Source organism: Cetorhinus maximus, chromosome 10, assembly GCF_964194155.1.
Source record: "Cetorhinus maximus chromosome 10, sCetMax3.hap1.1, whole genome shotgun sequence".
NCBI classification, from domain to species: Eukaryota; Metazoa; Chordata; class Chondrichthyes; order Lamniformes; family Cetorhinidae; genus Cetorhinus; species Cetorhinus maximus.
The window spans coordinates 117,475,295-117,502,574 of record NC_135888.1 but is presented as its reverse complement, the minus strand read 5'-3'; the positions used below and the strand labels follow the sequence as shown (position 1 = coordinate 117,502,574).

Genomic DNA, 27,280 nt, shown 5'->3' with positions numbered 1-27,280 from the left:
GCAGGGCTCACTAACAAGGGCCGAGTGGGACTTCCGCCCCCGCCCTCTGGAGTTTCTGGCCAATTGAATTGGCAGGTCCCTCAGTCCTGGCAGCACCAGGAAGGCGCCAGGAGCAGCTGCCGGAACGGCAGGTGAAGAGTGGAGCCGAAGACCTACCCGGGGTAGATAAGTCTGGGGTCTCGGCCTGGGACGATTAGGGGAGGTTAAGGAGAGGGGCAGTGGTGGGAGGAGGTGGTGAATTTAAGGGAGGGACCGGGTAGGAAGGAAGGGGGTATTCAGTCGAAGGAGGAACTGCCCCACAATCTGCAAAGTGCAGCCCCCAAAGGGCGACTCCCACCCCCAACGTTCCCGCCCTTTAACCATTGCAGGTTAAAAATTGGACTGCTGACTCCTGCCCTGCTGCCCACATCAAATGTATTATGGCATGGCCAGCGTATCATCAGGGTTGTTTGGCTTGATAACAAGCCTAATTGACCCTTAATTGTTGATTTAAATATGGTGGCAGGCTGCTGATTTCAGTGCCCACTCACCCCAACGCATTAAGGGGGTGGGCTCGGCGTTGGGTGAGAAGGTGGTGGGATGGGTGCCCATGCCATTTTACATGCCCCCCCACTGCAGGAAACACACCAACCGAGGGTGCATAAAATTCATCTCCAGTACTGGACAAGCAGAAATTTCCTCAAATAAACACTGGAAAGGCTGAAGCCATTTTCTTTAAGTCCTCACTACAAACTCCATTCCTTAGTTACTGACTCCATCCCTCTCCTTGACAACAGTCAGAAACTATTCGAAAACTTGGTGTCATATTTGAGCCCAAAGTGAGCTGCTGACCACGTATCCATGCCATCACCAAGGCTGTCTATTTTCACCTCCAGTACATCACTCGACTCTGCCCCACCTCAGCTTATCTGCTGCTAAAGCCCTCATCCATGTCTTTGTTATTCCTGGATTTGACTATTCCACTGCAATCCTGCTTGGGCTCCCAGTTTCTACCCTCTGTATACTTTAGGTCATTGAAAACTCTGTTACCTGTGCCCTTACTTGCACCAAGTTCCATCGGTCAATCACCCCTGTGTTCTCTGACCTAACCTGTCCCCTGGTTAAAGAATGCCTCAATTTTAAAATTCTCACCTTTTTTTCAAATCCTTCCGTGAACTCGCCCTTCCCTATCTCTTTATTCTCCTCCAGCTACACAACCCTCCAAGATATCGGCACTCATCTAATTCAGGCCTGTTCAACATCCCTGATTTTAAGTGTTACACCATTGGTCGCCATGCCTTCCATTGCCTGGGCCCTAAGCTTTCAAATTCCCTCGTTACACATCTCCACCTCTCTTGCCTCTTCTAGGATGCTCCTTAAAACCTACCACTTTGACCAAGCTTTTGATTTTCTGCCCTAATATTGCTTTATGTAGCTTGAAGTCAAATTTTGCTTGATAACACTCCTGTGAAACGCCTTAGGACATTTTAATACATTAAAGGCACTATATAAATACAAGTTGTTGTAGTTGTTATTATTCAATATGGTAGCACTCCTGCTGGAATCTTTTAAATATATTTATATAGAAATATCCATTCATGTTGAAATCTGCAGGATTCAAACTCTGCTAGAATAGTTAAAAGCAAAAATAAAAGCAAAAAACTGCAGATGCTGGAAATCCAAAACAAAAACAAAAATACCTGGAAAAACTCAGCAGGTCTGACAGCATCTGCGGAGAGGAACACAGTTAACGTTTCGAGTCCATATGACTCTTCAACAGAACTAAGGAAAAATAGAAAAGAGGTGAAATATAAGCTGGTTTAAGTGGGGTGGGACAAGTAGAGCTGGATAGAGGGCCAGTGATAGGTGGAGATAACCAAAAGATGTCATAGACAAAAGGACAAAGAGGTGTTGAAGCTGGTGATATTATCTAAGGAATGTGATAATAAAGGTACAGGTAGCCCTAGTGGGGGTGGGGTGGGGGGGAAGGGATCGAAATAGGCTAAAAGGCAGAGATAAAATAAGGATGGAAATACATTTAAAAATAATGGAAATAGGTGGGGAAAGAAAAATCTGTATAAATATTTGGAAATAAGGGGGATCGGAAAGGGGGTGGGGATGGAGGGGAGAGTTCATGATCTAAAATTGTTGAACTCAATATTCAGTCCAGAAGGCTGTAAGGTGCCTAGTCGGAAGATGAGGTGCTGTTCCTCCAGTTTGCATTGAGCTTCATTGGAACAATGCAGCAGGCCAAGGATGGACACGTGGGCATGAGAGCAGGATGGAGTGTTGAAATGGCAAGCGACAGGAAGGTCTGGGTCATGCTTGCGGACAGACCGAAGGTGTTCCGCAAAGCAGTCACCCAGTCTGCGATTGGTCTCTCCAATGTAGAGGAAAACGCATTGGGAGCAGCGAATGCATTAGACTAAATTGAGGGAAGGGCAAGTGAAATGCTGCTTCACTTGAAAGGAGTGTTTGGGCCCTTGGACGGTGAGGAGAGGGGAAATAGAAGGGGCAGGTGTTGCACCTTCTGCGGTTGCATGGGAAGGTGCTGTGGGAGGGGGTTGAGGTGTAGGGGGTGATGGAGGACTGGACCAGGGTGTCGCGGAGGGAACGATCCCTGCGGAATGCCACTGGAGGGGGGGGTGAAGGGAAAATGTGTTTGGTGGTGGCATCATGCTGGAGTTGGCGGAAATGGCGGAGGATGATCCTTTGAATGCGGAGGCTGGTGGGGTGATAAGTGAGGACAAGGGTGACCCTATCATGGTTCGGGGAGGGAGAGGAAGGCGTGAGGGCGGATGCGCGGGAGATGGGCCGGCCACGGTTGAGGGCCCTGTCAACCACTGTGGGTGGAAAACCTCGGTTAAGGAAGAAGGAGGACATGTCAGAGGAACTGTTTTTGAAAGTGGCATCATCAGAACAGATGCGACGGAGGCGAAGAAACTGAGAGAATGGGATGGAGTCCTTACAGGAAGCGGGGTGTGAGGAGCTGTAGTCGAGGTAGCTGTGGGAGTTGGTAGGCTTGTGATGAATATTGGTGGACAGTCTATCACCAGAAATTGAGACAGAGAGGTCAAGGAAGGGAAGGGAAGTGTCAGAGATGGACCATGTGAAAATGATGGAGGGGTGGAAATTGGAAGCAAAATTAATAAATTTTTCCAGGTCCAGATGAGAGCATGAAGCAGCACCGAAGCAGTCATCGATGTACCGGAGAAAGAGTTGTGGGGGGGGCCGGAGTAGGACTGGAACAAGGAATGTTCCACATACCCCATAAAGAGACAGGCATAACTCGGGCCCATGTGGGTACCCATAGCCACATCTTTTATTTGGAGGAAGTGAGAGGAGTTTAAGGAGAAATTGTTCAGTGTGAGAACAAGTTCAGCCAGACAGAGGAGAATAGTGGTGGATGGAGATTGTTCGGGCCTCTGTTCGAGGAAGAAGCGGAGAGCCCTCAGACCTTCCAGGTGGGGGATGGAGGTGTAGAGGGATTGGACATCCATGGTGAAGAGGAGGCGGTTGGGGCCAGGGAACTGGAAATTGTTGATATGATGTAGGGTGTCAGAGGAATCACGGATGTAGGTGGGAAGGGACTGGACAAGGGGAGAGAGAATGGAGTCAAGATAGCAAGAAATAAGTTCCGTGGGGCAGGAACAGGCTGACACAATCTCTCTGCCGGGACAGTCCTATTTGTGGATTTTGGGTAGGAGGTAGAAGCGGGCCGACCGAGGTTGGGAGACTATGAGGTTGGAAGCTGTGGAAGGAAGACCTCCAGAGGAGATGAGGTCAGTAACAGTCCTGGAAACAATGGCTTGATGTTCAGTGGTGGGGTCATGGCCCAGGGGGAGGTAGGAGGAAGTGTCTGCGAGTTGACGTTCAGCCTCTGCGAGGTAGAGGTCAGTGCGCCAGACAACAACAGCACCATCCTTGTCAGCGGGTTTGATGACAATGTCAGGGTTGGACCTGAGAGAACGGAGTGCAGCAAGTTCAGAGAGAGACGGATTAGAGTGGGTGAGAGGAGCAGAGAAATTGAGACGACTGATGTCACGCTGCTATTCAGCTTCAGGGGGCATCACAATCAAGCCTCATGTTGTCTTCATCCAATGTCAACACACACTTATTTGGTGAAGGGGTTGCTAGATATCAAACAGGAGTGGGAACTTGATTTTTCCCTCCCCGATTCAGGGACACTGAAACAAATTGCAGCACCCTACTGCTAACTAGGCTGAGATCTTGAACTCAGCACAAACTGAAAATCAAATCTCGAGTCTTGCTAGTCTACAGGGCTCAGACACATGCTGTCATGAATGGCCGAGCCCCTGGGGAAAGCAACTGAATTCACTTTTCAATGAACGTCATTCCTGTTTTGGGAGATCATGAGAAGTTGGAATATAAAAACACCAATGTCCAATCAAATTTAGTATTCTGTCCAGTTAGTTGAACAGCTTTTCAGTAATCAAGAAGTAAACAGACTGATTATTTAATAAAGCTAAGCCAAACTAGGTTTGGGACAAGTGTCCTCTACCCGTTCTCTCCCTTTTACACATTCATGCACATGATCTCATTTGCCTGTTATTTCCGTATAATTCTTTACTTCCCTGCATTTTAAACTGTATTGCCTTGTTCCTTACTTCTCCTTACCACCCATTCCTACTAGACCACTCACTCCCCTCCCTAAAAGTTCACATACCTTATAGTTTCATTGTGAGGCGGTCTTATGCCCCTACCTGTGAGCCAGAAGCTCTGGGTTTGAGTTCCACTCCAGGACCTGATGGTCATGGAAGTTGTGTTTGTAATGTGGCCAAACAAGCTGATATCAACCTGTAAATCCTTCCGATATGCCTATGGTAGGTGCTAAAAATGGGAGAGTCTCCTGGTCAGCCATGTTTGATGCAGAGTGGTGCCCCTAAAGCCATAGCCCCTGGCGAGAGGCTGGCGACTTGTTCCAGGGAACAGTTAGCCATGGAAACAGACATCACCCTGCGCTTTGTTTGCCTCATGTGCCACCAGGCATGGGAAAGGACTAAGTCTATGGTTTCATTTTCTGTAGTTCCTTGGTACATAATTACTTATGTTAATGTTATAATTTATCCTTGTATTCACTGGTTTGAATTGTGTAGTTTTCTTATTCATGTTTTTCTCGTATATTCACTTTTCTGCACTCTCTGTGTGAATTTTTCATTTAGCTTTTGCCTCCATAAGTTCTTTCCCTGCCTTCCTGAGATGTTTGCCTCCCTCTTCCGCTGCGTTGAACCAGGTGTCCCAGTCCCCTATAACCCTGTTTTCTCCTGTACTCTCCATTTTTTTTTGACTATACCTATGAGTTCTTTGGGCAGAATTATATGGTCCCGTTGCAGAGGGACAGGGCAGGAAAATGCAGTGAGCCATTCAGAAGTCCATTGACTTCGGCGGGACTGGAAGATGCTGCTGGCGGAAAGGGCCATAAAATTCCGCCCTTTGTTTCCGTACAAGCACAGTAAATTGGTTGTTTGTGCCTTCATGTAAGAAAGCTTCCTATGATATACAACAATACTAATTGCCCACAGTACATACGACCTTCATATAATACAAGTGCTGGATGATGCCCAAATGATCTTTCACCTGCGACTGAATAGCATTTCCATAGTATTAATCTAAATCAGGAGAGCTCTGCAGTGCTGTTAGCAATAGAAAGAGAGTCATTCCATATACCAATGCACTTCATTACAAAGTGGCAGCATGCAAGCTCACACCCCTCAATTCTCCACCCAGTGAGTTCCCCACATCATCTGGGATGTAGAAGAGCTAGTGGACAAAGGTCACAGAATTGGAAATGATTTTCCCTCAGCTACATTGCATGCACTTCCTAGAGGGTCACTGGCAGTGGTCTGCGAATATATTGTCTGCCTAATGTCTCAGCCGTGGAATGGTGCATAAGGTAGGTGAAGGGATAACTTCAGATATATAAAAGCACACATGCTTGGCATATTATTGCTCAAGAACTGCATAAAGAAACTCTTATTTGTAGCTTTAGTGTCCGTAATGACTTCTAGAGCTGGTAATTTATACAGCACTTGGTGCATTTTTATCATTGAATTCAGTAGATTTTGTGAGCGCTAATGATAGACTGAATTTAATCTGGAATTAAGACACCTTTTCCAGCAATTAGATTTTAGTATTGAAATGAGATGTTCTTATTAAACTCTTATTAAACTGAAACTAGTAACTCAAAGGTTGAATTCATCTTCAAAACCCATTTATATACCTTTTAAATCTTCAAGGGCAATATATCATAAATTCACAGTATCTTCTGCACTAAATAATTCCTGTATTTCCAGCTCCCTCTGACCGTAGCTCACTCCCATTATTTTCATCCCAGCTCTATAAGCTCGGGGAGATATTTCTGAGGAATAATAATGACCAGTGGAGTAATCGTGACCAATGGGTACTCACCCAGAGAGTTATACTAGGGTATAAAATAATCTTATTCACTTGTAATATTTGGCTGACTTTAATTTGTAGGACTTCTGTATAGAATCCTCTTCCTAAAGCAATTGAGGAGTTCTTAAGAGTGTAAACTGGGCAGGTAAGTGATTTAAATTGGCTACCCACTAATGTCCCACTGCTGCTGGCTTCAATTTTAACCTGCTCCCCTGAGCAAGTAGCAAAGGCACCTGCCACTGCTGGCAAGGGTCCTCCCTTAAATATGCAGACCATGATTGAGTGATATCATCAGTGCCCCCAGCTGTAATTTACATGTGCAAAGATAGGAACGTAGGGGCAGGAGTAGAGCAATTATCCCCTTGAGTCGGTTCCTCCATTCAATCAGACCATGATTAATGTGCAATCTAACTCCATATATCCACCATTCTAACTATGATCTGACCAGAAGCCATTGTGGCTTTCCCATCAGGAAGAGGATCCAGGAACAAAAGAGATTCTTTCGGGTAAGCTTTGTTTTCCATTATGGGAGCAGGAAGTGTAAGAATGCTCTAACATGACCGACATGTAAAACTTAGGCCTCCCCTACCCAGGTTAACACCCCTTCCCTCCTGCAGGGCCTTCCAGAAATCCCTTCCCATGGCTTCTCATTTTACTGGTAAACCTCCATTTTGAACCTCTGCTCTCGCTCAGTTCAGACGGCAGCTGATGAGGACTGGAACTGCCACCATGGTTGGATGGTTCATTTTCCCCACCCAGCCAAATCCATCTGAAATGGCTACTCTAAGCTTCAGTAGAGAACTTTGACAAAATATTACATCTGAAACATTGGGTGGAATTTTACAGCGGGGGCGGGTCCATAAAATGTACGAGCCATTCAAAAGTCCATTGACTTCAGCGGGACCATAAAATCCCGCCAGCGTAAAATTCCGCCGTTTAGCATTTTTTGCTTTTTTCTAAAACTGCTCCTTGATTTTCCAGCAACTGCAGCATTTTGTTTTCCTCTCTTTGGCTTGGTTTTAATCAGCTTTCAGACTGTGCCTGCAGATCATGTACTTCGAATTGTCATTGCAACCTGAGTCCTTAACTCTGTTTCTCTCCACAGCTGCTGCCTGACTTGCTGAGTATTCCCAGCACTTTTTTGTTTTTATTTTGTACAAAGTACTTCTGTTTGCATAGGAAGCCAAGGGCTTGACCTCTGAGACTTTTGCAACTCTCTCCAGGGGTTGACCAGTTCAATCAACTACTAATCAAACTCCCAATCTGCCTCCGCTGGGATGCCAAAACAAATCACCATTTTTCCATACGGATGTTTTGTCTAAACCTCTCCACATTTCCCAGAAGCTGTGTTGCTAATTTAACCCACGCACATTGAATTTAACTTAGTTTCATCATTTTAATGTCAATTACATCAAAATAGTCATCTGTGGTCAAAAAGGTAAAAATCCTCAACTGTGACAATTATTCACACTTAAATCTTTTCTTATTCTTAGCTCAACAATGAATCAATATTTTATCCTACAAGTCCCCAACAATATATTCTGTTTCTGTCTTGCTCCTCCGTATATTATTACATCGGGAGACTAGGAAAATGTTATCTTGTGATAGCGCAGATAAGGGATGTCATTGCTGGGAAGTGGAATACTTTTACAAATATCTTTCTGTTCACATCAAGCACACTTAGGCCAGATACAGAGGTAAAGCTGCCAAATGCTATTTTGTAAGAATGTACCTCAAACTTAATTTTTTCTTAAAAGAGTAGAGACTTTTATCCAATCCATTTCAGCAGCGTTCAGGCTCAAAACACTGGAAGCTGTTCTAGCCTAGGGTGAATTTGAGACATCCAGGCCCAAGCCTTCTGATATGGATAGAGGCTTCTGACTCAGTTTACACCACTGATGCTCGTTGGGACCCTGAGGAATTCCCAACGTACGCACATTTGCAGTAGTTACACAGGAAATTAAAAATTCCAATAGCTGGTTTTAATCTGCCAGGATTGCGCCATGATTCCAATGGCAGTGGGATCAGATGGCCAGAACCACGGAGACTTGGCCTGTTTGCCCGATACTTACGCTGGTTTTCACGTAGATTTATTCAAACCAGTGTAACTTTCAGTGTATCAGCTGGAGCGTCAAAGCAAAACAGCACCCCCAGCAATATTTTCCTCCACTCTGCCTCCCACCTCCCTCCCCCAGGAAATCATCACCTCCTTCCTGGAAATGTTCACCTCCTCCCCTTCCACCACAGACAATGCTCATTCCCTCCCCAGCCACTTCTCCCGGCTCAGCTTCAGGACTCCGTGCTCCTGCCCGGCCAGTGTCGGAAGAGTCAACATTGTTCAATCAGAAGTGCCGAGTGGATGATCCATCTTGGCCTCCTCCAGAGGTCCCCAGCATCTCAGATGTCAGTCTTCAGCCAATTCAATTTACTCCACATGATATCAAGAAATGGCTGAAGGCACTGGATACTGCAAAGTCTATGGGTCCTGACAATATTCTGGCAATAGTACTGAAGACTTGTGCTCCAGAACTTGCCGCACCCTAGCCAAGCTGTTCCAGTACAGCATGGCATCTACCCGGCTATGTGGAAAATTGCCCAGTTATGTCCTGTACACACAAAGCAGGATAAATCCAACTCAGACAATTACCACCCCATCAGTCCACTCTCTATCATCAGTAAAGTAATGGAAGGGGTCATCAACAATGCTATCAAGCGGCACTTCCTTAGCAATAACCTGCTCACTGATGCCCAGTTTGGGTTCTGCCAGGGTCACTCAGCTCCTGAGCTCATTACAGCCTTGGTTCAACAATGGAAAAAAGAGCTGAACTCCCAAGGTGACATCAAGGCAGCATTTGGCCGAGTGTGGTATCAAGGAGCCCTAGCAAAACTGGAGTCAATGGGATCAGCGGGAAAACTCTCGGCTGGTTGGAGTCATACCTAGTACAAAGGAAAATGGTTGTGGTTGTTGGAGGTCAGTCATCTCAGCTCCAGGACATCACTGCAGGAGTTCCTCAGGGTAGTGTCCTAGGCCAAACCATCTTCAGCTCCTTCATCAATGACCTTCCTTCCATCATAAGGTCAGAAGTGGGGATGTTCGCTGATGAGTGCAAAATGTTCAACACCATTCGCGATTCTCAGATACTGAAGCAATATCCAGGCTTGGGCTGACAAGTGCCAAGTAACATTTGCGCCACACAAATGTCAGGCAACGACTATCTCCAGTAAGAGAGAATCATCGCCCCTTGATGTTCAATGACATCACGTTCACTGAATCCCACACTATCAACATCCTGGCGGTCACCATCGACCAGAAGCTGAACTAGAATTGCCATATAAATACTGCGCTACAAGAGCAGGTCAGAGGCTATGAATCGTGCGACGAGTAACTCACCTCCTGACTCCCCAAAGCCTGTCCACCATCTACAAGGCACAAGTCAGGAGTGTGATGGAATCCCTACTTGCCTGGATGAGTGCAGCTCTCACAACACTGAAGAAGCTGGACACCGTCCAGGACAGAGCAGCTCGCTTGATCGGCACCATATTCACAAACATTCACTCCCTCCACCACCAACGCACGTAGCAGCATTATATACCATCTACACCACTTCAGGAATTCACCAAGGCTACTTAGACAGCACCTTCCAAACCCATGACTGCTATTACCTAGAAGGACAAGGGCAGCAGTTACATGGGAACACCCCCACCTGGAAGTTCCCCTCCAAGTAACTCACCACCCTGACTTGGAAATATATCGCCGTTCCTTCACTGTCACTGGGTCAAAATCCTGGAACTCCCTTCCTAACAGTACTGTGGGTGTACCTGCACCACATGAACTGCAGTGGTTCAAGAAGGCAGCTCACCACCACCTTCTCAGGGGTAACTAGAGATAGGCAATAAATGCTGGCCCAGCCAGCAACGCCCACATTCCGTGAATGAATAAGAAAAATTGTTGGGGATTGGGGGGGTCAGTTCGAACATTATCACGGGGTGAGGGGGTTTGAACATTGTCCGGCGGGCTGGGAGTATGGGGGGGTGGTCATAAAGTGGGTTGAGTGTTGGAATGAACACTGTCGAGGGGTGAGGGGGGTGAATACTGTTGGGGGTGAGGGGAGTGAACACTGTCGGGGAGTGAGGGAGGGGGGTGAACACTGTCAGGGGGTGAGAGAGAGGGGTGAACACTGTCGGGGGGTGATGGGGGTGAACACTGTCAGGGGGTGAGGGAGGGGGCTGAACGCTATCGGGGGACGAAGGAGGAGGCTGAACGCTGTCGGGGGGTGAGGGAGGGGGTGAACATTGTGAGGGGTTGAGGGAGGGGGGTGAACACTTTCAGGGGGTGAAGGAGAGGGGTGAACACTGTCAGGGGGTGAGGGAGGGAGGATGAACACTGTCAGGGGTGAGGGAGGGGGGTGAATGCTGTCGGGGGGTGAGGGAGGGGGGTGAACACTGTCAGGAGGGTGAGGGAGGGGGGTGAACACTGTCAGGAGGGTGAGGGAGGGGGGTGAACATTGTCGGGGGGTGAGGGAGGGGGGTGAACACTGTCGGGGGGTGAGGGAGGAGGGTGAACACTGTCAGGAGGGTGAGGGAGGGGGGTGAACACTGTCAGGAGGGTGAGGGAGGGGGGTGAACACTGTCGGGGGATGAGGGAGGGGGGTGAACACTGTCAGGGGATGAGGGAGGGGGGTGAATGCTGTCGGGGGGTGAGGGAGGGGGTTAAATACTGTCAGGGGGTGAGGGAGGAGGCTGAACACTGTCAGGGGTGAGGGAGGGGGGTGAACACTGTCAGGGGGTGAGGGAGGGGGGTGAACACTGTCGGGGGGTGAGGGAGGGGGGTGAACACTGTCAGGAGGGTGAGGGAGGGGGGTGAACACTGTCAGAAGGGTGAGGGAGGGGGGTGACTGCTGTCGGGGGGTGAGGGAGGGGGGTGAACACTGTCAGGAGGGTGAGGGAGGGGGGTGAACACTGTCAGGAGGGTGAGGGAGGGGGGTGACTGCTGTTGGCGGGTGAGGGAGGGGCGTGAGGGAGGGGGTGAACGCTGTCGGGAGGTTGAGGGAGGGTTTTTTAATAATACTGGGGCTCACATCTCCATTTAAAACAATGTAAGTCAATGAATTGAAGACAGGTCTTAAGGAACATGTCTTTAGTTCATGATGAGAAAAGGAGGCATAGCTGCACTGGAATTACTCTCGACATGGCCGCCCGACTCTCCTCGTCCCTGCAACCCTGCTGGAGCTGGCTTCAGAAGGGATAGAGGAGCTAGCATAAAATGGTAAATGGGCGGATTAAATCGCAGTCAGCGTCAGGCTCAACCTCTGCTGACCAGAAGATCCGGGCCCCAGATTGAAAAAAAAACTAATTTGCAACTCGGCTTTATCTTTATTTTGGTGTTCATTTATGGTAACAATAGTGCAAATATGAGCATTGAGGCACGGGGATAGAAGGCAAGCACCATTGCTTGTAGGTTGATGTGCCAGAGTGGACAAATTTATTTGGAAGTTCACCTTAATCATAAAACGGTTCAGATCAGAAAGCAAGCTGGAATAAGATCATAAAACATAGGAGCAGAAGGCCATTCAGCCCATCGAGTCTGCTCTGCCATTCAATGAGATCATGGCTGATCTGATAATACTCAACTCCACTTTCCTGCCTTTTCCCCATAATTCTTGATTCCCTTACTGATTAAAAACCTGTCTATCTCAACCTTGAATATACTTAACAACCCAGCCTCAACAGCCCTCTGTGGTAAAGAATTCCACAGATTCACTCTCATCTGAGAGGAGAAATTCCTCCTCATCTCTGTCTTAAATGGGCACCCCCTTACTCTGAGATTATGCCCTCTGATCCTAGACTCTCCTGCAAAGGGAAACTACCTCTCAGCATCGACCCTGTCAAGCCCCCTAAGAATCTTATATATTTCAATAAGGTCGCCTCTCATTCTTCTAAACTCCAATCAGTACAGGCCCAACCTACTCAACCTCTCCTCATAAGAAAATCCCTCCATACCCAGGACTTGGCAATAGTACACTCAATTTTACAAACCAACTTAGGAGCTATATAAAAAAAACACTGGCAGTTCCAGCAATTGCTGCTAGAATTATGGTTGTAGTAATAGCCCATAAATTAGGCAGTGCCCAGAGTCATGGCAATGATTCTGCACAGCCTTATAAGGATGCAACTTTCACCTGCCCCAAAGTCCAGCATTTAAGGAGACAGGGCAAGGTGTCAGAATTAACACAGAGTACTAGTAGGTTACATATACCAAGCTGCAGAATGGGGGTGGAGTGTCAGCATAGACCCTTGAACATTTAAGATTGGGTAAGAAAAGTGCAATGCCCCTATAAAGGAGGCTGGGTGGGCAATACATTCTCCTCTCACCATTTTTAGAACAATGCTTTGCAGTCTCCACAGGTCAGTAGGCATCTAAGATGTGACCAGGTGCCTGCCATTGGCATGCAAAGTAGGGTACCTCTACACTCCCAAAAAAATCAGCCAGGGACAGCTCAGAGATTATCTGCAGGCTCATCTGCACTTATGCTTGGGAGAATTGCGTGGATTTTCAGCCCCGATCTATAAATTCTGGAATAGCTAAGATCGTTAAGCATAGATTATGCTTTGTGTACTGATAGATATGCTAGGTAGAAGAATCTATTTGAGATGTACTTAAATGGACAGCTACTCAAGTACATGAGAGAGAGGGGGGGTTGGAAGAAAACAGGAAACTATAGGCCATTTAGCTTGACATCTGTCGTGGGGAAGATGTTAGAATCGATCATTAAGAAGGTTATAACTGGGTACTTAGAGGAACTCAAGGTAATCGGGAAGAGTCAGCATGGTTTTGTGAAAGAGAAATCATGTTTAGGCAATTTATTGGAGCTCTTGGAAGGAGTAACATCACCTGTGGATAAAGGGGAGCCAGTAGACACCCTGTACTTGGATTTCCAGAAGGCATTTGGTAAGACGCCACATCAAAGGTTATTGCGGAAAATAAAAGCTCATGGTATAGGGGGTAACACATTAGCATGGAAAGAAGATTGGTTGGCTGGCTGGCAGAAATTAGAGAGTATGCATAAATGGATCCCTTTCTGATTGTCAGGATGTAACGAGTGGTATCTTGCAGGGTCTGTGCTGGAGCCTCTACTACTCACAATTTATATCAATGGCTTAGATGAGGGAAGTGAAGACGTGGTAGCTACATTTGTAGATAACACAAAGATAGGTAGGAAAGTATGTTGTGAAGAGGACATAAAGAGGTTGCAGATAGATAGGTCGGGTGGATGGGCAAAAATCTGGCACATGGAGTTTAATGTAGGAAAATGTGAAGTTGCTCATTTTGGCAGGAAGAATAAAAAAGCAGAGTATTACGTAAATGAAGAATGGCTGCAGAATTCCAAGGTGCAGAGGGATCTGGGTGTTCTAATGCTTGAGTCACAAAAAGTTAGTATGCAGGTCCAGCAAGTAATTAAGTAGGCTAATGGAACGCTGTCCTTTATTATGAGAGGAATTGAACATAAAAGTAAGGATGTTGTGCTTCAGTTATAAAGGGCATTGCTGAGACCACGGGCGGGATTTTATGCACCCCCCCTCCCCCACCCCCCGCTGCTGGGATCGTCCGGTCCTGCCGCAAGTCAACGGACTTCTGGCTGGGGCGCAGCCTCGCCCGCAGCGGTTCCCGCCCGCGACGGGGCCAGAAAACCCCAGCCCACATCTCGAATACTGCGTGCAGTTTTGGTCTTCTTATTTAAGGGAAGATGCAAATGCATTGGAGGCGGTTCAGAGGAGGTTTACTGGATTGATACCTGGAATGAGCGGGTTGTCTTATGAGGAAAGATTAGACAGACTGATTTTGTTTCCACTGGAGTTTAGAAGAGTGAGGGGTGACTTGATTGAAGTATACAAGATCCTGAACGGTCTTGACAAGGTCGACATGGAAAGAATGTTTCCTGTTGTGGGTGAGTCCAGGACTAGGAGGCGCTGTTTTAAATTTAGGGGTTGCCTTTTTAGGACAGAGATGAGGGGAATTTTTCCTCTCAGTAAGTTATGCGATTTTGGAACTCTCTGCCTCAGAAGGCAGCGGAGGTGGAGTCATTGAATATATTTAAGGCAGGGGTACATAGATTCTTGTTAGGCAAGGGAATCAAAGGTTATCGGAGGTAGATAGGAATGCGGAATTCGAAACACGAACAGATCAGCCATGATCTTATTGAATGGCAGAGCAGGCTCGACAGGCTGAATGGCCTACTTCTGCTACTGTTTCGTATGTTCGTATGCTCATAGAAAGGAAAAGAAGGATATGTTGGCAGGGTAAGATGGAGTAAGATGGGAGGAGGCTTATGTGAAATACCTGCATAGATCTGTTGGGCCAAATGGCCGCTTTCTGTGCTGTAAATTTTACGTAATCTTTATAAATACCTGTTTCCTGGTTTACTGTGGGGGTGGGGGGCACTTACGGTATTCCTAGGAAATCAATCACCTAGCAATAAAATTTGGTCGGACTTCCATAAAAGACCCCCAAAAGGGCTAAATGCTGATACTTTTTTGCCAACAGAAAACTCTTTGACAGGGAAAACTGAACATCTTGAAGTACTTTCTCTTTCTTCAGGTGCTTATCCAATTCCATAAATAATGTCCATGATGCCATGCATTACACTAATGCAGAACACATGTTTCTATGCATGCTTTTAATGTGTTTCCATGTGTAAATTATACAGCTCTGTGAGTAGTGGAGTAATGTGAATTGGAGTATTGTGTTCAGTTCCGGGCACCACAGTTTGAGAAGGATGTGTAGGCATTTGAGAGGGTGAAGAAAAGATTCATGAAAATGGTTCCAGGGATAAGGAGGTTTAGTTACGTAGATAGATTGATTCACGAAGAGAAGGCTGAGAGGAGATTTGATATAGGTATTCAAACTTGAGGGATCCAGACAGAATAGATAGGGAAAAATTGTTCCCATTGGTGGAAGGATTGAGAAGCAGAGGGCATTGATTTAAGGTGATTGGCAAAAGAAGCAACAGCGACATGAGGAAAAACTTTTTTTTACGCAGCTAGTGGTTAGGATCTAGAATGCACTGCCTAGGTGTTGGTAAAGGGTATTGAAGGAGGGTGCATGCCCATACCCTTATAACGGGTGCACCTGGAGTGCAACCTTGTTGTTTCAGGACCGGTGATCGTGGGAGCCATCCCCAGTTTGCCTGTGGATGGGGTCGACCTACTCCCTAGCAATGACCTGGCAGGATCAATAGTGATAGCACCTCCAGTGGTTTCAGAAGAGCTGAGAGAGATCACGGAGACAGAGCTACAGCAGAACATGCCTGGCATTTTCCCTGACTGTGTAGTCATCCAGTCTACGGCCAGATAAGCTCCTTCTGTGGAAGCTGCAGACAGATGCCTCTACTGTCTGGTTATCTGAAACCTTTTTCAGCAGTTGAGAAGACCCTAAGGAGGTAATACATAGGTCTTCCTTGGTTCTGGCTCAGGAGGTTGACCTGCTGTTAAAAAAAATAAAAATCAGGCTGCCCAAACTGAAGCTGAGGCAGGGGCAATCCCTGAATGCTAAGACATTAAAAATGAAGGGTTGATGAGGAAATAGAGACCGCCCTCACAGACCTGCAAATGTTGAGTGGACAGTTGACCCACCAGGTAGTGGTGTTGCCAAGGTACCGGGGAAAATATTACGGCTGGCACACGAAATTCCAACAGTTCGGCATGTTGGTATATGAAAAACCCAAGCCTGCATCAACCAGTATTTTTACTGGTCACACCTCCACAAGGATGCAGCAAGGTTTTGCAGAACCTGCCATATCTGCCAGGTAGTGGGGAAACCTCAACCCGCAATAAAACCTGTACCTATGATTCCTGTGCCGGCTTTGGGGGAAATCATTCAGCAAGAGTGAGTGAGACCCCTGCCCAAAAAGTGGGGCTACCATTATATCCATACCATCATGGATGTGGCTACCTGTTTCCCACAGGCCATTCCCCCGAGAACCATATCTGCCAAAACTGTGGTGGGGGAATCTAACCCAATTATTTACCGTGTATGGACTTGCCCACCGAGATCCAGTCAGATCAGTGCTCAAATTTCATGTTCAAAATATTGCAGGAGGTCATGGGTAACCTGGGTGTGACCCAGCTGAAGTCCTCAGCCTATCACCCCCAGTCACAGGGGGCACTAGAACAGTACCACCAGACTCTAAAAACAATGATCAGGGCATACTGCCATGAGTAACCCCATGACTGGGATAATGGCCCAGGTTTCCTTCTGTTCTCTACCAGAGACCTATCGACTGAGTCCACTGGTTTAACTCCATTTGAATTAGTTTACGAGCACCAAGTGTGAGGGCCTCTGAAACTAATCAAGGACAGGTTTTTAGAGCAGAAGCAGGAAATCTCCACATTAGACTACGACACAGTGTTCTGTGAGGGATTCACGAGAGCCTTGTGATGTGGCCCCAGAACATTTAAAAATCTCCCAAGCAGCAATGAAAAAACAGGCAGGCAAACATGCCAGGGCCCAAACCTTTCAGCTAGGAGAATACATGCTAGTGCTCCTACCAATACCAGGTGAACCCCTAAAAGCCCTGTTCAGTGGCCCGTACAGAGAGCAAAGAAGCTCGTGGAAGTAAACTATCTAATCGACATCCCAGACCGCAGGATAAAGTAAAGGCTGTGTCACGTCAATATGATAAAACAATACCACAGCTGAGAAGGGGTCAAGCAGGAAACAGCCTGTCACACAGCCACCAACCTAGAGGACAAGGGTAACAGTGGGGATGAATTGGAGGGAGACCTGGGTGAGGGCCACACTGAATCCCCTACTACTCAGCTAACAAACACAGAAATACTAACGGACTTGGACTCCTTATTTAGCCAAATTGTGCAGAACAACCAACAGACTTGACATGGCTGTTCACTGCATTTAAAAACCTGTGTAGGGCATGCCAGGGTGCACTACATTAGCTCTACATTATATGAATGTGGGAGAGGCCCCTCCCATGTGGCAACATCCCTATCGTCTAGGTGCAGAAAAGCTAGCCAAGGTTCAGGAGGCAAATAACTACATGCTGGAGACCAATTAATAGAGCCTAGCAACAGTAACTGGAGCTTCCCAGTTGCACTCGTGCCCCAAGCCAGACGGCTCCACAAGGCCCTGCATTGACTACTGAAAGATTAATGCAGTGATAAAGCCGACTCCTACCCAATACCCCACCTGGAAGACTGCATAAACAGGCTAGCTAAAGCAGCCTACATTACCAGGTAGATTTACTCAAGGGATACTGACAGGTTCCCTTGACCACCCGAGCGAAGGAAATCTCTGCCTTTGTAACTCCGGATGAATTATACCAGTGTCGAGTCATGCCCTTTGGACTCAGAAATGCCCCATCCACCTTTCAAACACTGATGAACCAGGTAGTGGCAGGCTTATCCAATTGCATTGTGTATCTAGGCGATCTCCTAGTGTACAGGAACGCCTGGGAAACTCACTTAGAGCAACTGAAAGCCCTCTTCCAGAAATTACAGTCAGCTGACCTAGTGGTCAATCTTGCAAAGAATGAGTTCGCTAACGCTCAGGTGACCGGCCTAGGAGACGTGGTGGGTCAAGGACAAGTACTGCCCAGAGCTGCAAAGGTACAAGCAGTAGCAGAGTTCTCCATTCCCATAACAAAACAGGAATTCATGAGATTCCAAGGGATGTGTGGGTTATACTGCAAGTTTGTCCCAAATTTCAGCATGATAGCTGCCCCATTGACAGAACTACTACCGAGAAAACAAAAGTAGTATGGATCGAGAAATGCCAGACAGCTTTCGAAAAGTTGAAAGCCATTTTAATAAATGAATCAGTGCTAGCAGCTCCAGACTTTAACCAAGCGTTTAAAGTAAGCATCGATGTGAGTGACATCGGGATAGGAGCTGTCCTCCTCCAGGAGGAGGAACCGGGGATAGAATGGCCAATCAGGTACTTCTCCAAAAAACTAAGCAAACATCAGAAACAATATTCCACAGTAGAAACCCTACTGGCTCTCAAACACTTTAGTATATGTGTCCAAAATAGATACAGAAACACCACAGTTTATACCAACCACAACTTTTGTGGAAAAATTCAAAACTAAGAATGCAATGTTATTCTGTTTTTCTATCAACCATATCACCTAAAAATCTTTCACATTGCAGGAGAATCAAATATGATTACAGACGGCCTGTCCAGAACTTAAAGAGACCCAGTTAGAACTGAGGAGATAATCCAGGCCAAGGCTAAGGGAATGAATGGGAGTGAATGCATTTGTTGTTCCATATATTTTTTCTTTTTTGCTCCTTGTAATGAAATGAGAGTGAATCTCATTTCATTCTTCATGAGAGGGAGGTGTCATGACGACAGGAAGCTGTTACTGAGTGAGATCCACCTACAACTTCACCAGCTAACCACAGACATATTAAACTGTTTAAAGAAAGGTCTGCTTTTAAAAAAAAACAATAAGGAAAGGCACTGATCAAAAAATAGCTGCCACAAGTCACATGATGTCTGATAGTGTATAAGTTGACCATTTTTCTGGAAAGTTCCTTTATGAATTGCACTGCATACCTGTTGCACAGAGTTTCACACTGGTGGGTGTCAACCTCCCCTTCAGACAGGGACTCTCTTGAAAGGAAGGCATTAAAATGCAAAGTGCTGGACTTCAATCAACTGCAGTTCTAGCAAGGCAATGAGAACTGCTAACCAGTCATCGGACATTCAAAACTCCCATAGAGGATGCAATAACCCTATCTCCTATTGATTTATATCTTGAAATGTGTCAAGTTTTTCAGAGATGAAAAGATCAAAAATTGGGATTACTTGGTCTGCAACAATGACTGCAAAACGTGCTAACTGAACTCCTTTCTCAGAATATACAGACAGGAGTTTTAAAAACTGGATCTGCCAAGCAGAATTGGAAGGAAGGAGGAGAAGGAAACAGCACAGTCATCTGAAAACACTGCTAGAAGAGAGCAGTAAAGATCTCTCTCTCGATCTCTCTCTCTGAAGTTAAAAGAGTGTCTTCAACAAAGTGCAGACCTGAACAAAGTCCCGAATTCTGTAGAGAAACAACTAGCTTCAAACGGCCAGAACATTCAACAATCTATGCCTCAAAGACAGGCAAATGACTTAATTGTATATTCTTTTAAACTTTTTATTGGACTCTAACTTCCTTACTTCTGAGATCTGTGTGTGTGACTGGAACTTTCCACCCCTGCTGGCGCCAGGCATCATGGCGGGCATGAAGAGACAATATGGCGAGAAGGCCAAAAATCGGCCTTACGCCGTTGTGAAACCAGTTTGCGATCGCTGCTCCGCCCATCAATGGTGTGTCGTATTTCCTGCTGTTGGATGTCAGGAACGTCATTTTTATACATTTGTGCCTAATTATAAGACCTGCTCGCTGGAATCATCCCTCAACGCTGGATCATCCAGGCACTTTGGCGTGATTGCACGCCAACGTATTTCACAACTCTACATAAGCGACGTGCACTTGTCGAATTGCACTTCACTTGGGACTTCAAGGTTTGTTTGCCTACCTTGCTTCAGACAGCACTCGTGGTTATTAGCACCAGGCTTCGCAAGCAGCCCCACATCACTTTTAGAGGGGCTCAAGGGCAGGTCTGTACCTACCAGATCAGCTGTAAGGTGGGGGTGTCTTTTCAATGGCTGCAGGGCTAGGGCTGCTTGGGGAAGGGGGAGAAGTGGCCTCAGGCAAGGGAAGGGGCTGCAAGGTGAGAGCTACACTGGGGAAGGGGGATATCCCAGGGTGTGTGTGGGGGCACATGTTGATCTGTGCAACTGGCCTCAAGATGGTGAGGGCTAAGGAGGCAGTCTTCAGAGGAGATGAGTCCAGATGGAGATGTGAGGGTGTGTGTGAGAGAATGAGTGGTGATGTCCCTTGACCTGGCAGTGAGTGAGATGCCAGTGAATGTGTGATGGCCTTGTGAGTGTGTGAGTTTAGAGTGATGAGATGGTTGCCTTACCCTGGCGGCATGGATGAGATCATTAATCCTTTTTCTGCACTGGATGGCCGACCTCTTCTGTACAGCATTGGCACTCACCACCTCTGCCACCACCTCCCAAGCCGGAGTGGTGAGACTGATGGGCCTCCCGCAACCAGAACGGGGATAGAGGACATCGCCGCGAGCCTCCACGGTGCCCAGAAGGTGTCCCAGGGATGTGTCACTGAATCGGGGGGTACACTCTTTGTGGCTTTTGTGGCCATGCCTTCACCGGTGCCCTCCTGGGCTGCAAGCATGGAGAAGTGTGCCCGCAGTTACAGTTTAAATATGGCACCCTGCGTGAGGAAGTGGCCAGGTAATGGCGTGGTGGGCAAATCAGAGGCCACCTGCCAGCGAGAGCGGCATGTTTCCTGTGGCTGCATAATTAATGAGGTGGGAATGAGGCGATACGACGTGAAAAGTTGCCACTGCGGCCAGTGAATATAACGTCCTTTTTCCCACCCACTACCGCACTTGGTGCTAATCTGGAATGATTCCGCCCTGTCTGTGTGCCGTTGTGTCTTCATTATTTTTCCTCGGGTTTAGTAATTAATAAACTTATTCTTCTTTGGCTCAAGAAAACCTGGTTGGATTGGCTCCTTATTAAAAACTAAGAATGTTTGGGTTGGAAAAGGCATTTACTGGGGAAAGAAATTTTAAAACCTTTGTTGCGACTGATTGAGGGGGCTGAATAGAAGGGGAATCGGCTCGGTCCTCCTCACCTGGTCATAACACACCTGAAACTTGAACTTGTCACTTCCATCCATATATGGTCTCTGTCCTGCTGAGTGTTTTCAGCAGTTTCTGATTTTGCTTCAGATTTCTGGCATCTGCAGTTTTTGGCTTTTCGTTTATAGTGAAAAAATGAGGATTGGATTATCTCATCAACTGATCTCAGGATCAGCTACATTGGCTTAAATTTCACGGAAAAAAGGAGTTCACATTTCAATTGGGTCTCATAAAGCCAGTTCGCATTTACACAGAATACCCCTTCAAGAGGATGGGCCCAGAACTCCTGGAGCCTCATTCTCCCATTACAATTACTGTGGAGCAGAACTTTTGCCTGACAGGTTGCCAATCCCAAATCCAAGGGATGGGTCATTTTTATTTAGGGCATTGGGCACCATCTCCAGTACTCCCTGGTGGTCACACTGATGCCAACATTTGAAAGCAACAATCTGTGGGGAAGCTGTGCCTGGTTTTATGGTCACAGTTAGGAAATCAGTGTTTTGGACCCCGCTGCTGCATGATGCTGGCATGCTTTGCACTCACCGAGCAGCTATTCTGGCAGGTGATGTTATCCCATCCAAGCTACCTCTTCTTCTAGCAACAGCACAGCAGGGAGAGAAAGCACCAATGTCCACATCAATCAGAATTCTTCGTTCAATCGTAAAGGTGAAGAGAAACTAGGTGCCACCTCAAATCCTCCCCTCTTCCTCCACCCTTAAAGTATGTTATTTCAACACCTTTCCAGGAACTGGACCTTTAGACACAATATGTGTTTCAACAGGATGCTTACATCCTTTCAGAGAACACACGCTTATGCAGTTTAGTCCATTGTAAAAGCATACCAGTTTCTGGCCTTCTTATACAAAGATCAGAAATGCCTGACCATGAAGAGAACCGGTCAGATTTTACTGGAAAAATAACGCCGTGTTAACAACACACACTTATTATTGTGCAAGTCAGCCAGTAAATTTAGAGGATTAAGAGATTACAGCATGAATTTTGAACCTCTAGAACTTGCTGGTAAGTTTATGTCACTAAGCAAATGGGGATATACAATCAGCCCGACAATTTGTGAATGTGGAACTGAGCCACAGGCTATGCAACATCTCCTGCAATGTCTATCACTAGGGGAACCCTGCACTGTTGCAGATCTTGCCGAATTCAACAACAAGGTGCAAAAATGTGTCCAGTTCTGGCTGGGCCATGTATAGACTGTCCGTGGACATGATAAGAAGATCTCACTCTTAGGGCTGGACTTTCAAAACACGCTAGAAGCTGGTTTGGAAGTGGCCAGGTTGACAACTTTGTGTTACTGGACGGGGTGTTGGTCTGCTAGCATGTTCCCACCTTTGGCCTATTCTGAGGGTTGCTTCTTCTGGGGGATAATGGATACCTGCCTGCCAGCAGGGAGTAGTCAATTAGGCCAATTAAAGTTCTTATTGAGGATACGCTACACACACCTTCTGAAGTGTTCCAGATGGCATACAGGCTTCCCGCTGAGGCTGAAGCCAGGTAGATGGACGCAGGAAGCCTCCCAGCAGTAGGCCGGAGGCCAGCAATGCCTAATTTCCCTGCACCCACTGCACAATATTGGCCTGGCAACTCTGGCCGTAGTCAGTTTTTTTATTTATTCACGCCATGTGGGCTTCACTGGCCAGGCCAGCATTCATTGCCCATCCCTAGTTGCCCTTGAGAAGGTAGTGGTGAGCTGCCTTCTTGAACATTAAAAATTCTTCAGATAGGATCTATCCTGTAGTTCCCCCACCTGCAGCAGCAGCACCCACTTTTCCTGGTGGAGCATCAGGCTGCCCTGAGGCTTTGGCACTCACATTAGCCCTCCTGCTGTGGAGCCCGTCTGAGGATCTTAAATGAATGGGGCCCCTGGGAGCGGTCTCTTAATTGGCCATTTCCTCAAAAATCTAGGGCCCCACTATAGCCACATCTGGGTTCCCAACCTAGAATTCAGACTGGTGTTGGGTTTGAGAGCCTGGAACAAAAATTCAGCTTTTAGGCTTGCTGACATTTTTAAGAACTTGCTGAATTTGTATATTAATTGCTCATTAAGAACTAAGTCTGGTAATTAAGAGTGCGGGCTGAGTTTAGTGGCCGCTGCAGTGGGCCCATCCACAGGCTGCAGAGATGCCAACAATCCTGCCGCAGCCATTTCGAGGAGCAGGACATGATTAAAAGTCAATCAGGGCAGATGTCCCATCTCTGAGAGCTGCCGCCAGTCAGAGGGCTGGCAGCTCTTCAGTACCAGCAGTGCCACTGAGAATGGTGGCCGTTGCAAGTGCTCTCAGGAGGAGGTGCAGTCATGGAGCCCTGGAACCCAGGTAAGTGAGAGGGCTTTGTCAGAGTGCAGTCAGGCAGGCATCGGGTGAGGCAGGGAATGGATGGCAGGAGGTATTTTCTTGCAGGAGCGGCCCTTGCTATCAGTGGGTCCTACATTGAGTAAATAGTTCACAAGCATGAAGGACCACCTCCCCTCCCCCCCCAAGGCCTACCAGGGTATATCTATCAGCCTGCTCACATGGTATACCCCCCACCACTGGTAGAGTACCATCAGCGGTGGATTGAGGCCCTTATGTGGCTATTCGCCTACTTAAAGGCTTCAAATGGTTTAGGGATGGGAAGGCCATTCTCAGTGCTTCCTGGCCTGGACTTAATTTGGGGGAGTTGGAAGGTGATGGGCTCTCCACCCCAGGCCTTCTCACCCGCTCATAAGCCTGCTCCCCCGCCACCGCCTCTCAGCCTGCTCCTGGGAAGGGTTGGGGGTATTAAATTCCACCTGTATCTTTTTAATATGACGGCTGGTAATGAAGTGTCAAGGGACACCTCTGGTCCTAAATGGGAACAATTTAAAGTGCTCAATTTCATTTCTTCATGTGGTCAGCAGCCATTTTCACAATTTTATATTTTTATCTTTTTTCTTGCTTTTCATTTCAGCCTCTTTCCCTCTCTCTTAATCCAAGCTGTCTTCCCTCCTCTCGATTTCTCTTTCAGTGTCTGATTGACATTGGATTCACATAGTGCAAACTAGCCTCCTCCTCAGTCTTGCCTGAATCTCATTGGTTAAGGAGATACGCTGTTGGTTCCGCCATTCACTAAGGTCCCAGATACCCTAGTTGCCCTCGCCATGTTTTTAACAGCTCACACACCCAGTAAGTTGTGGTACAAAAAAGATTTCAGTTTAAGGCTACAGAAGGAAAAAAATCAAACTAGTGGGGCATGTTCCAGCCCATGGTGCCAATTCTTGTGGCTAACATGTACTGCATGTGTGCCACGGTCTTTTCAATGGTGCCTCACTAACTAGTATGCATTACCATAACAGGAAATGTATCACAAATAAAGAGCACACAGCTAGCAGGAATGGAAAAACAAATTCTGGAAAGAAAGCCTGTCTCTCCTACACTTAGTATTTCCACTCACTGATATCAAGACATCAACAAGAGGAAGGACTTAGGGAACAACGGTTATGCAGAATACCTAATGAACTTTATCTCAAAGCCATCCCTGGTTGAAAAATTCAAATGAAGCTTATGTTTGATACAAAACCAGGGTTCTTCAATAATACAAGAACTTCACAAGACATCAAGGATGTAAATCCTATGCTAACATGAACATACAAATCATAGATGGATGAAGAGGTTGACTCTTAAATGCTCTCTGAACAAGGGCAATTAGGGATGGACAATAAATGCTGGCCTAGCCAGTGAAGCCCAGATCCCATGAACGAATAAAAAAAAGTATATGAGCAAATTCATTATTTTCCTCAATAACTTGAATATCATAAACAGAAAAAATACATTAGCATTATATTTAAGATAATGGCCCAGAGAGAATGTAACATATGGGGAAGACCTTCTCCATAGGAGGAATATAAATGTATTGAACATCAAATTAGCCTAATTTTAACTTCATGAAATAACGTCAAAGAATGGCACAGCACGTCAAACACGTGTCTTACTGAGCTGAAATGGCAGGGTCAAATGACTTGTCACCAGGATAAGGACAGTAGGACAAGTTCATAAGTATAGCATATACAGTGTTAATAGTTTCCACTTGTGCTGTACTGCATCATGATAACCAACAAGTAGTAAGTATTCAGGTGAAATACTGAATTTTCAAAAAAGCTTATATGATTTTGGCTCCACAAGCGAGTACTGGGGAGAAAGGTTTCTCAATGTTCACCATACCAATGCGCAGATTTTTATATTAAGCATTTATATCCTTGGTTGTGGGGGGAGGAGAAAGGGGAGGTTACTTTTCACAGAGAAAACACATTGCACAATGTAACGTGAAGCAGAACAGTGCCTTCATTTTTGTCTCACTCCAGAGACTCAGAAAAAATTAAAACCAGGCACAGCTACGAGCCACCCCAAAGATATTTGAATTTTCTCCCCTTCCAAGCGAACTAGCACCTCCTGAAGGACCTCTTTAAAAACTGAGAGTTGTGAAGCAACAGTCTAAATTTAGAACAACTAGATGGCAAAAGAAGTTCTGAAGTTAACTTCTGTTTCTATGCTTTAACCCGTTGATTCCCCCGATAGCTGTTGTTTCTCAGCCATATATCGTCCACTATTTTAACTTGATTATAAAATTACTAATTGGAAACAGAGAACAAATCTTTAAGCTTTTGTCCTACAGGAGAAAGGTTCACAAGCAGAAAGAAAGGCAGACCCGACATAAGGGAAATCACAAGGAGCAGGACATGTAAAGTAACATTGCTTGTTTGTGCCTTACCTTTCAGTCTTTTAATCTGACAAGAGGCAGCCTGGGTGTGTCAGGAATATCTAACAGTGAAGTGTTTTACCAACAACAGCATGTGGGCTGGACTGGGCTGGGCTGGGCTGGCAGGCGGACTCAGGATTTTCCAACACATCCCCAGCCAAGTGCAACCGCAGGCCTGAAGAATTTCCTGAATCCTGTGTATAGCACTAGCAACTGCTGACTGAGAAATCATTCCATGACTAAATTCTGCTCAAGCAGTTTGATTTACATCAGTCGAATTCCAAGAGGGCAGCACAAGCAAAGGCATCCAGAAATCACTAGGACCTTCTTTTACTCTGTGTGGAATTATTCTTTATAAAATCCTTCATATCATTCCACCTCCGTTTTCTTACAGCATAGTTTTAAATAATGCAAGCCTGCTTGCTCTCACAGGAGGGAGGTGCATAGATCAATTTAAAGATGAGTAAACTGTTAACAGTATTTCACAGGAAATTATTCGCCTAAGGTCCTATTTCTTAAATGGTTTGAAATGTATTTCTAGAAATATTATCATTTGTGTTCCCCCTTGTCCATTGCTCTTTCATCTATTCACTTCTGTTACTGTAAAGTGCTTACAATATCTGAATTATTTTACTGTGATCAATGATGATGAAAAGGAGTTCTGGGTAATAATCTTCCAATTGGAATTCAGAAGATCACATGAGAAATACGCTCTCTGGCATAAAAAGCTTTGAGACAAACTTTGTGGAAAGGACTAATTTTTAAAAACAAGTACCAGGATCAGAAAATAATACAAATACACAGCAAACCTCGCAGCATCTGTGGAAGGAGCAACAGAGTTAATGGGCTGGATTTTCCTGCAGGCTTCAGACCCTCAACGTCAGGACCTAATGAGGGAACTGCAGCCCACACTTGCCAGCAGCGATACCGGCAAAGCTATCTTCCCAGTCTTCCTATTTGGCCACCTCCAAGCTTGCTGTTCTATATTAAGGATGTGGATGAGCTCCTGAACCTGTCATTCCAATCAGAGGCTGGCAGCCCTAGAGCCAGAAGAGGTGGGGGCTGCTGAGGCAGGTTGAGGGCAATGAGGGCACCTCAACATGGAGTGCTCTCCCTGGCTTCAACATCAATCATCAAATAGCCACACCGGGAGGTGATTCGAGAAGGACGGGAAGCCCCTCTGCTGAATTGCGATTGCGGTCTTTCATGGATGCAGCCCCGTCTTTGCGGCCTCGAGCCTCCAGCTCGCATGGCCTCCCAGCCTACCACAGGGTGTCTCCATCAAGCTGGTGGCCTCCACACACAGGGAGGGCCATTCCGCTGCCAGCAAACTGGCAGAGAGGAGGCAAAATTGCTCCTAATCGCAGCCTCAGTAATGTTAATTGGCTGCCCACTTCCATGGAGCATGTAGTCAATC

At 46.4% G+C, this 27,280-nt stretch overlaps 1 protein-coding gene across 2 annotated transcripts in view; it reads right to left on the bottom strand.

The window, feature by feature from the left end:
• Nucleotides 1-26,160, bottom strand: part of sgcd (sarcoglycan, delta (dystrophin-associated glycoprotein)) — a 235,051-nt gene extending 208,891 nt beyond the window's left edge. Inside the window, exon 1 of one of the 2 annotated variants that reach the window (XM_078551046.1) lies at nt 25,876-26,160. The gene's annotated coding sequence lies outside the window, so the exon portion shown is untranslated. The remainder of the gene's footprint in view (nt 1-25,875) is intronic. The other variant, XM_078551045.1, reaches the window with a different exon arrangement.
• Nucleotides 26,161-27,280: the final 1,120 nt, after the last annotated feature.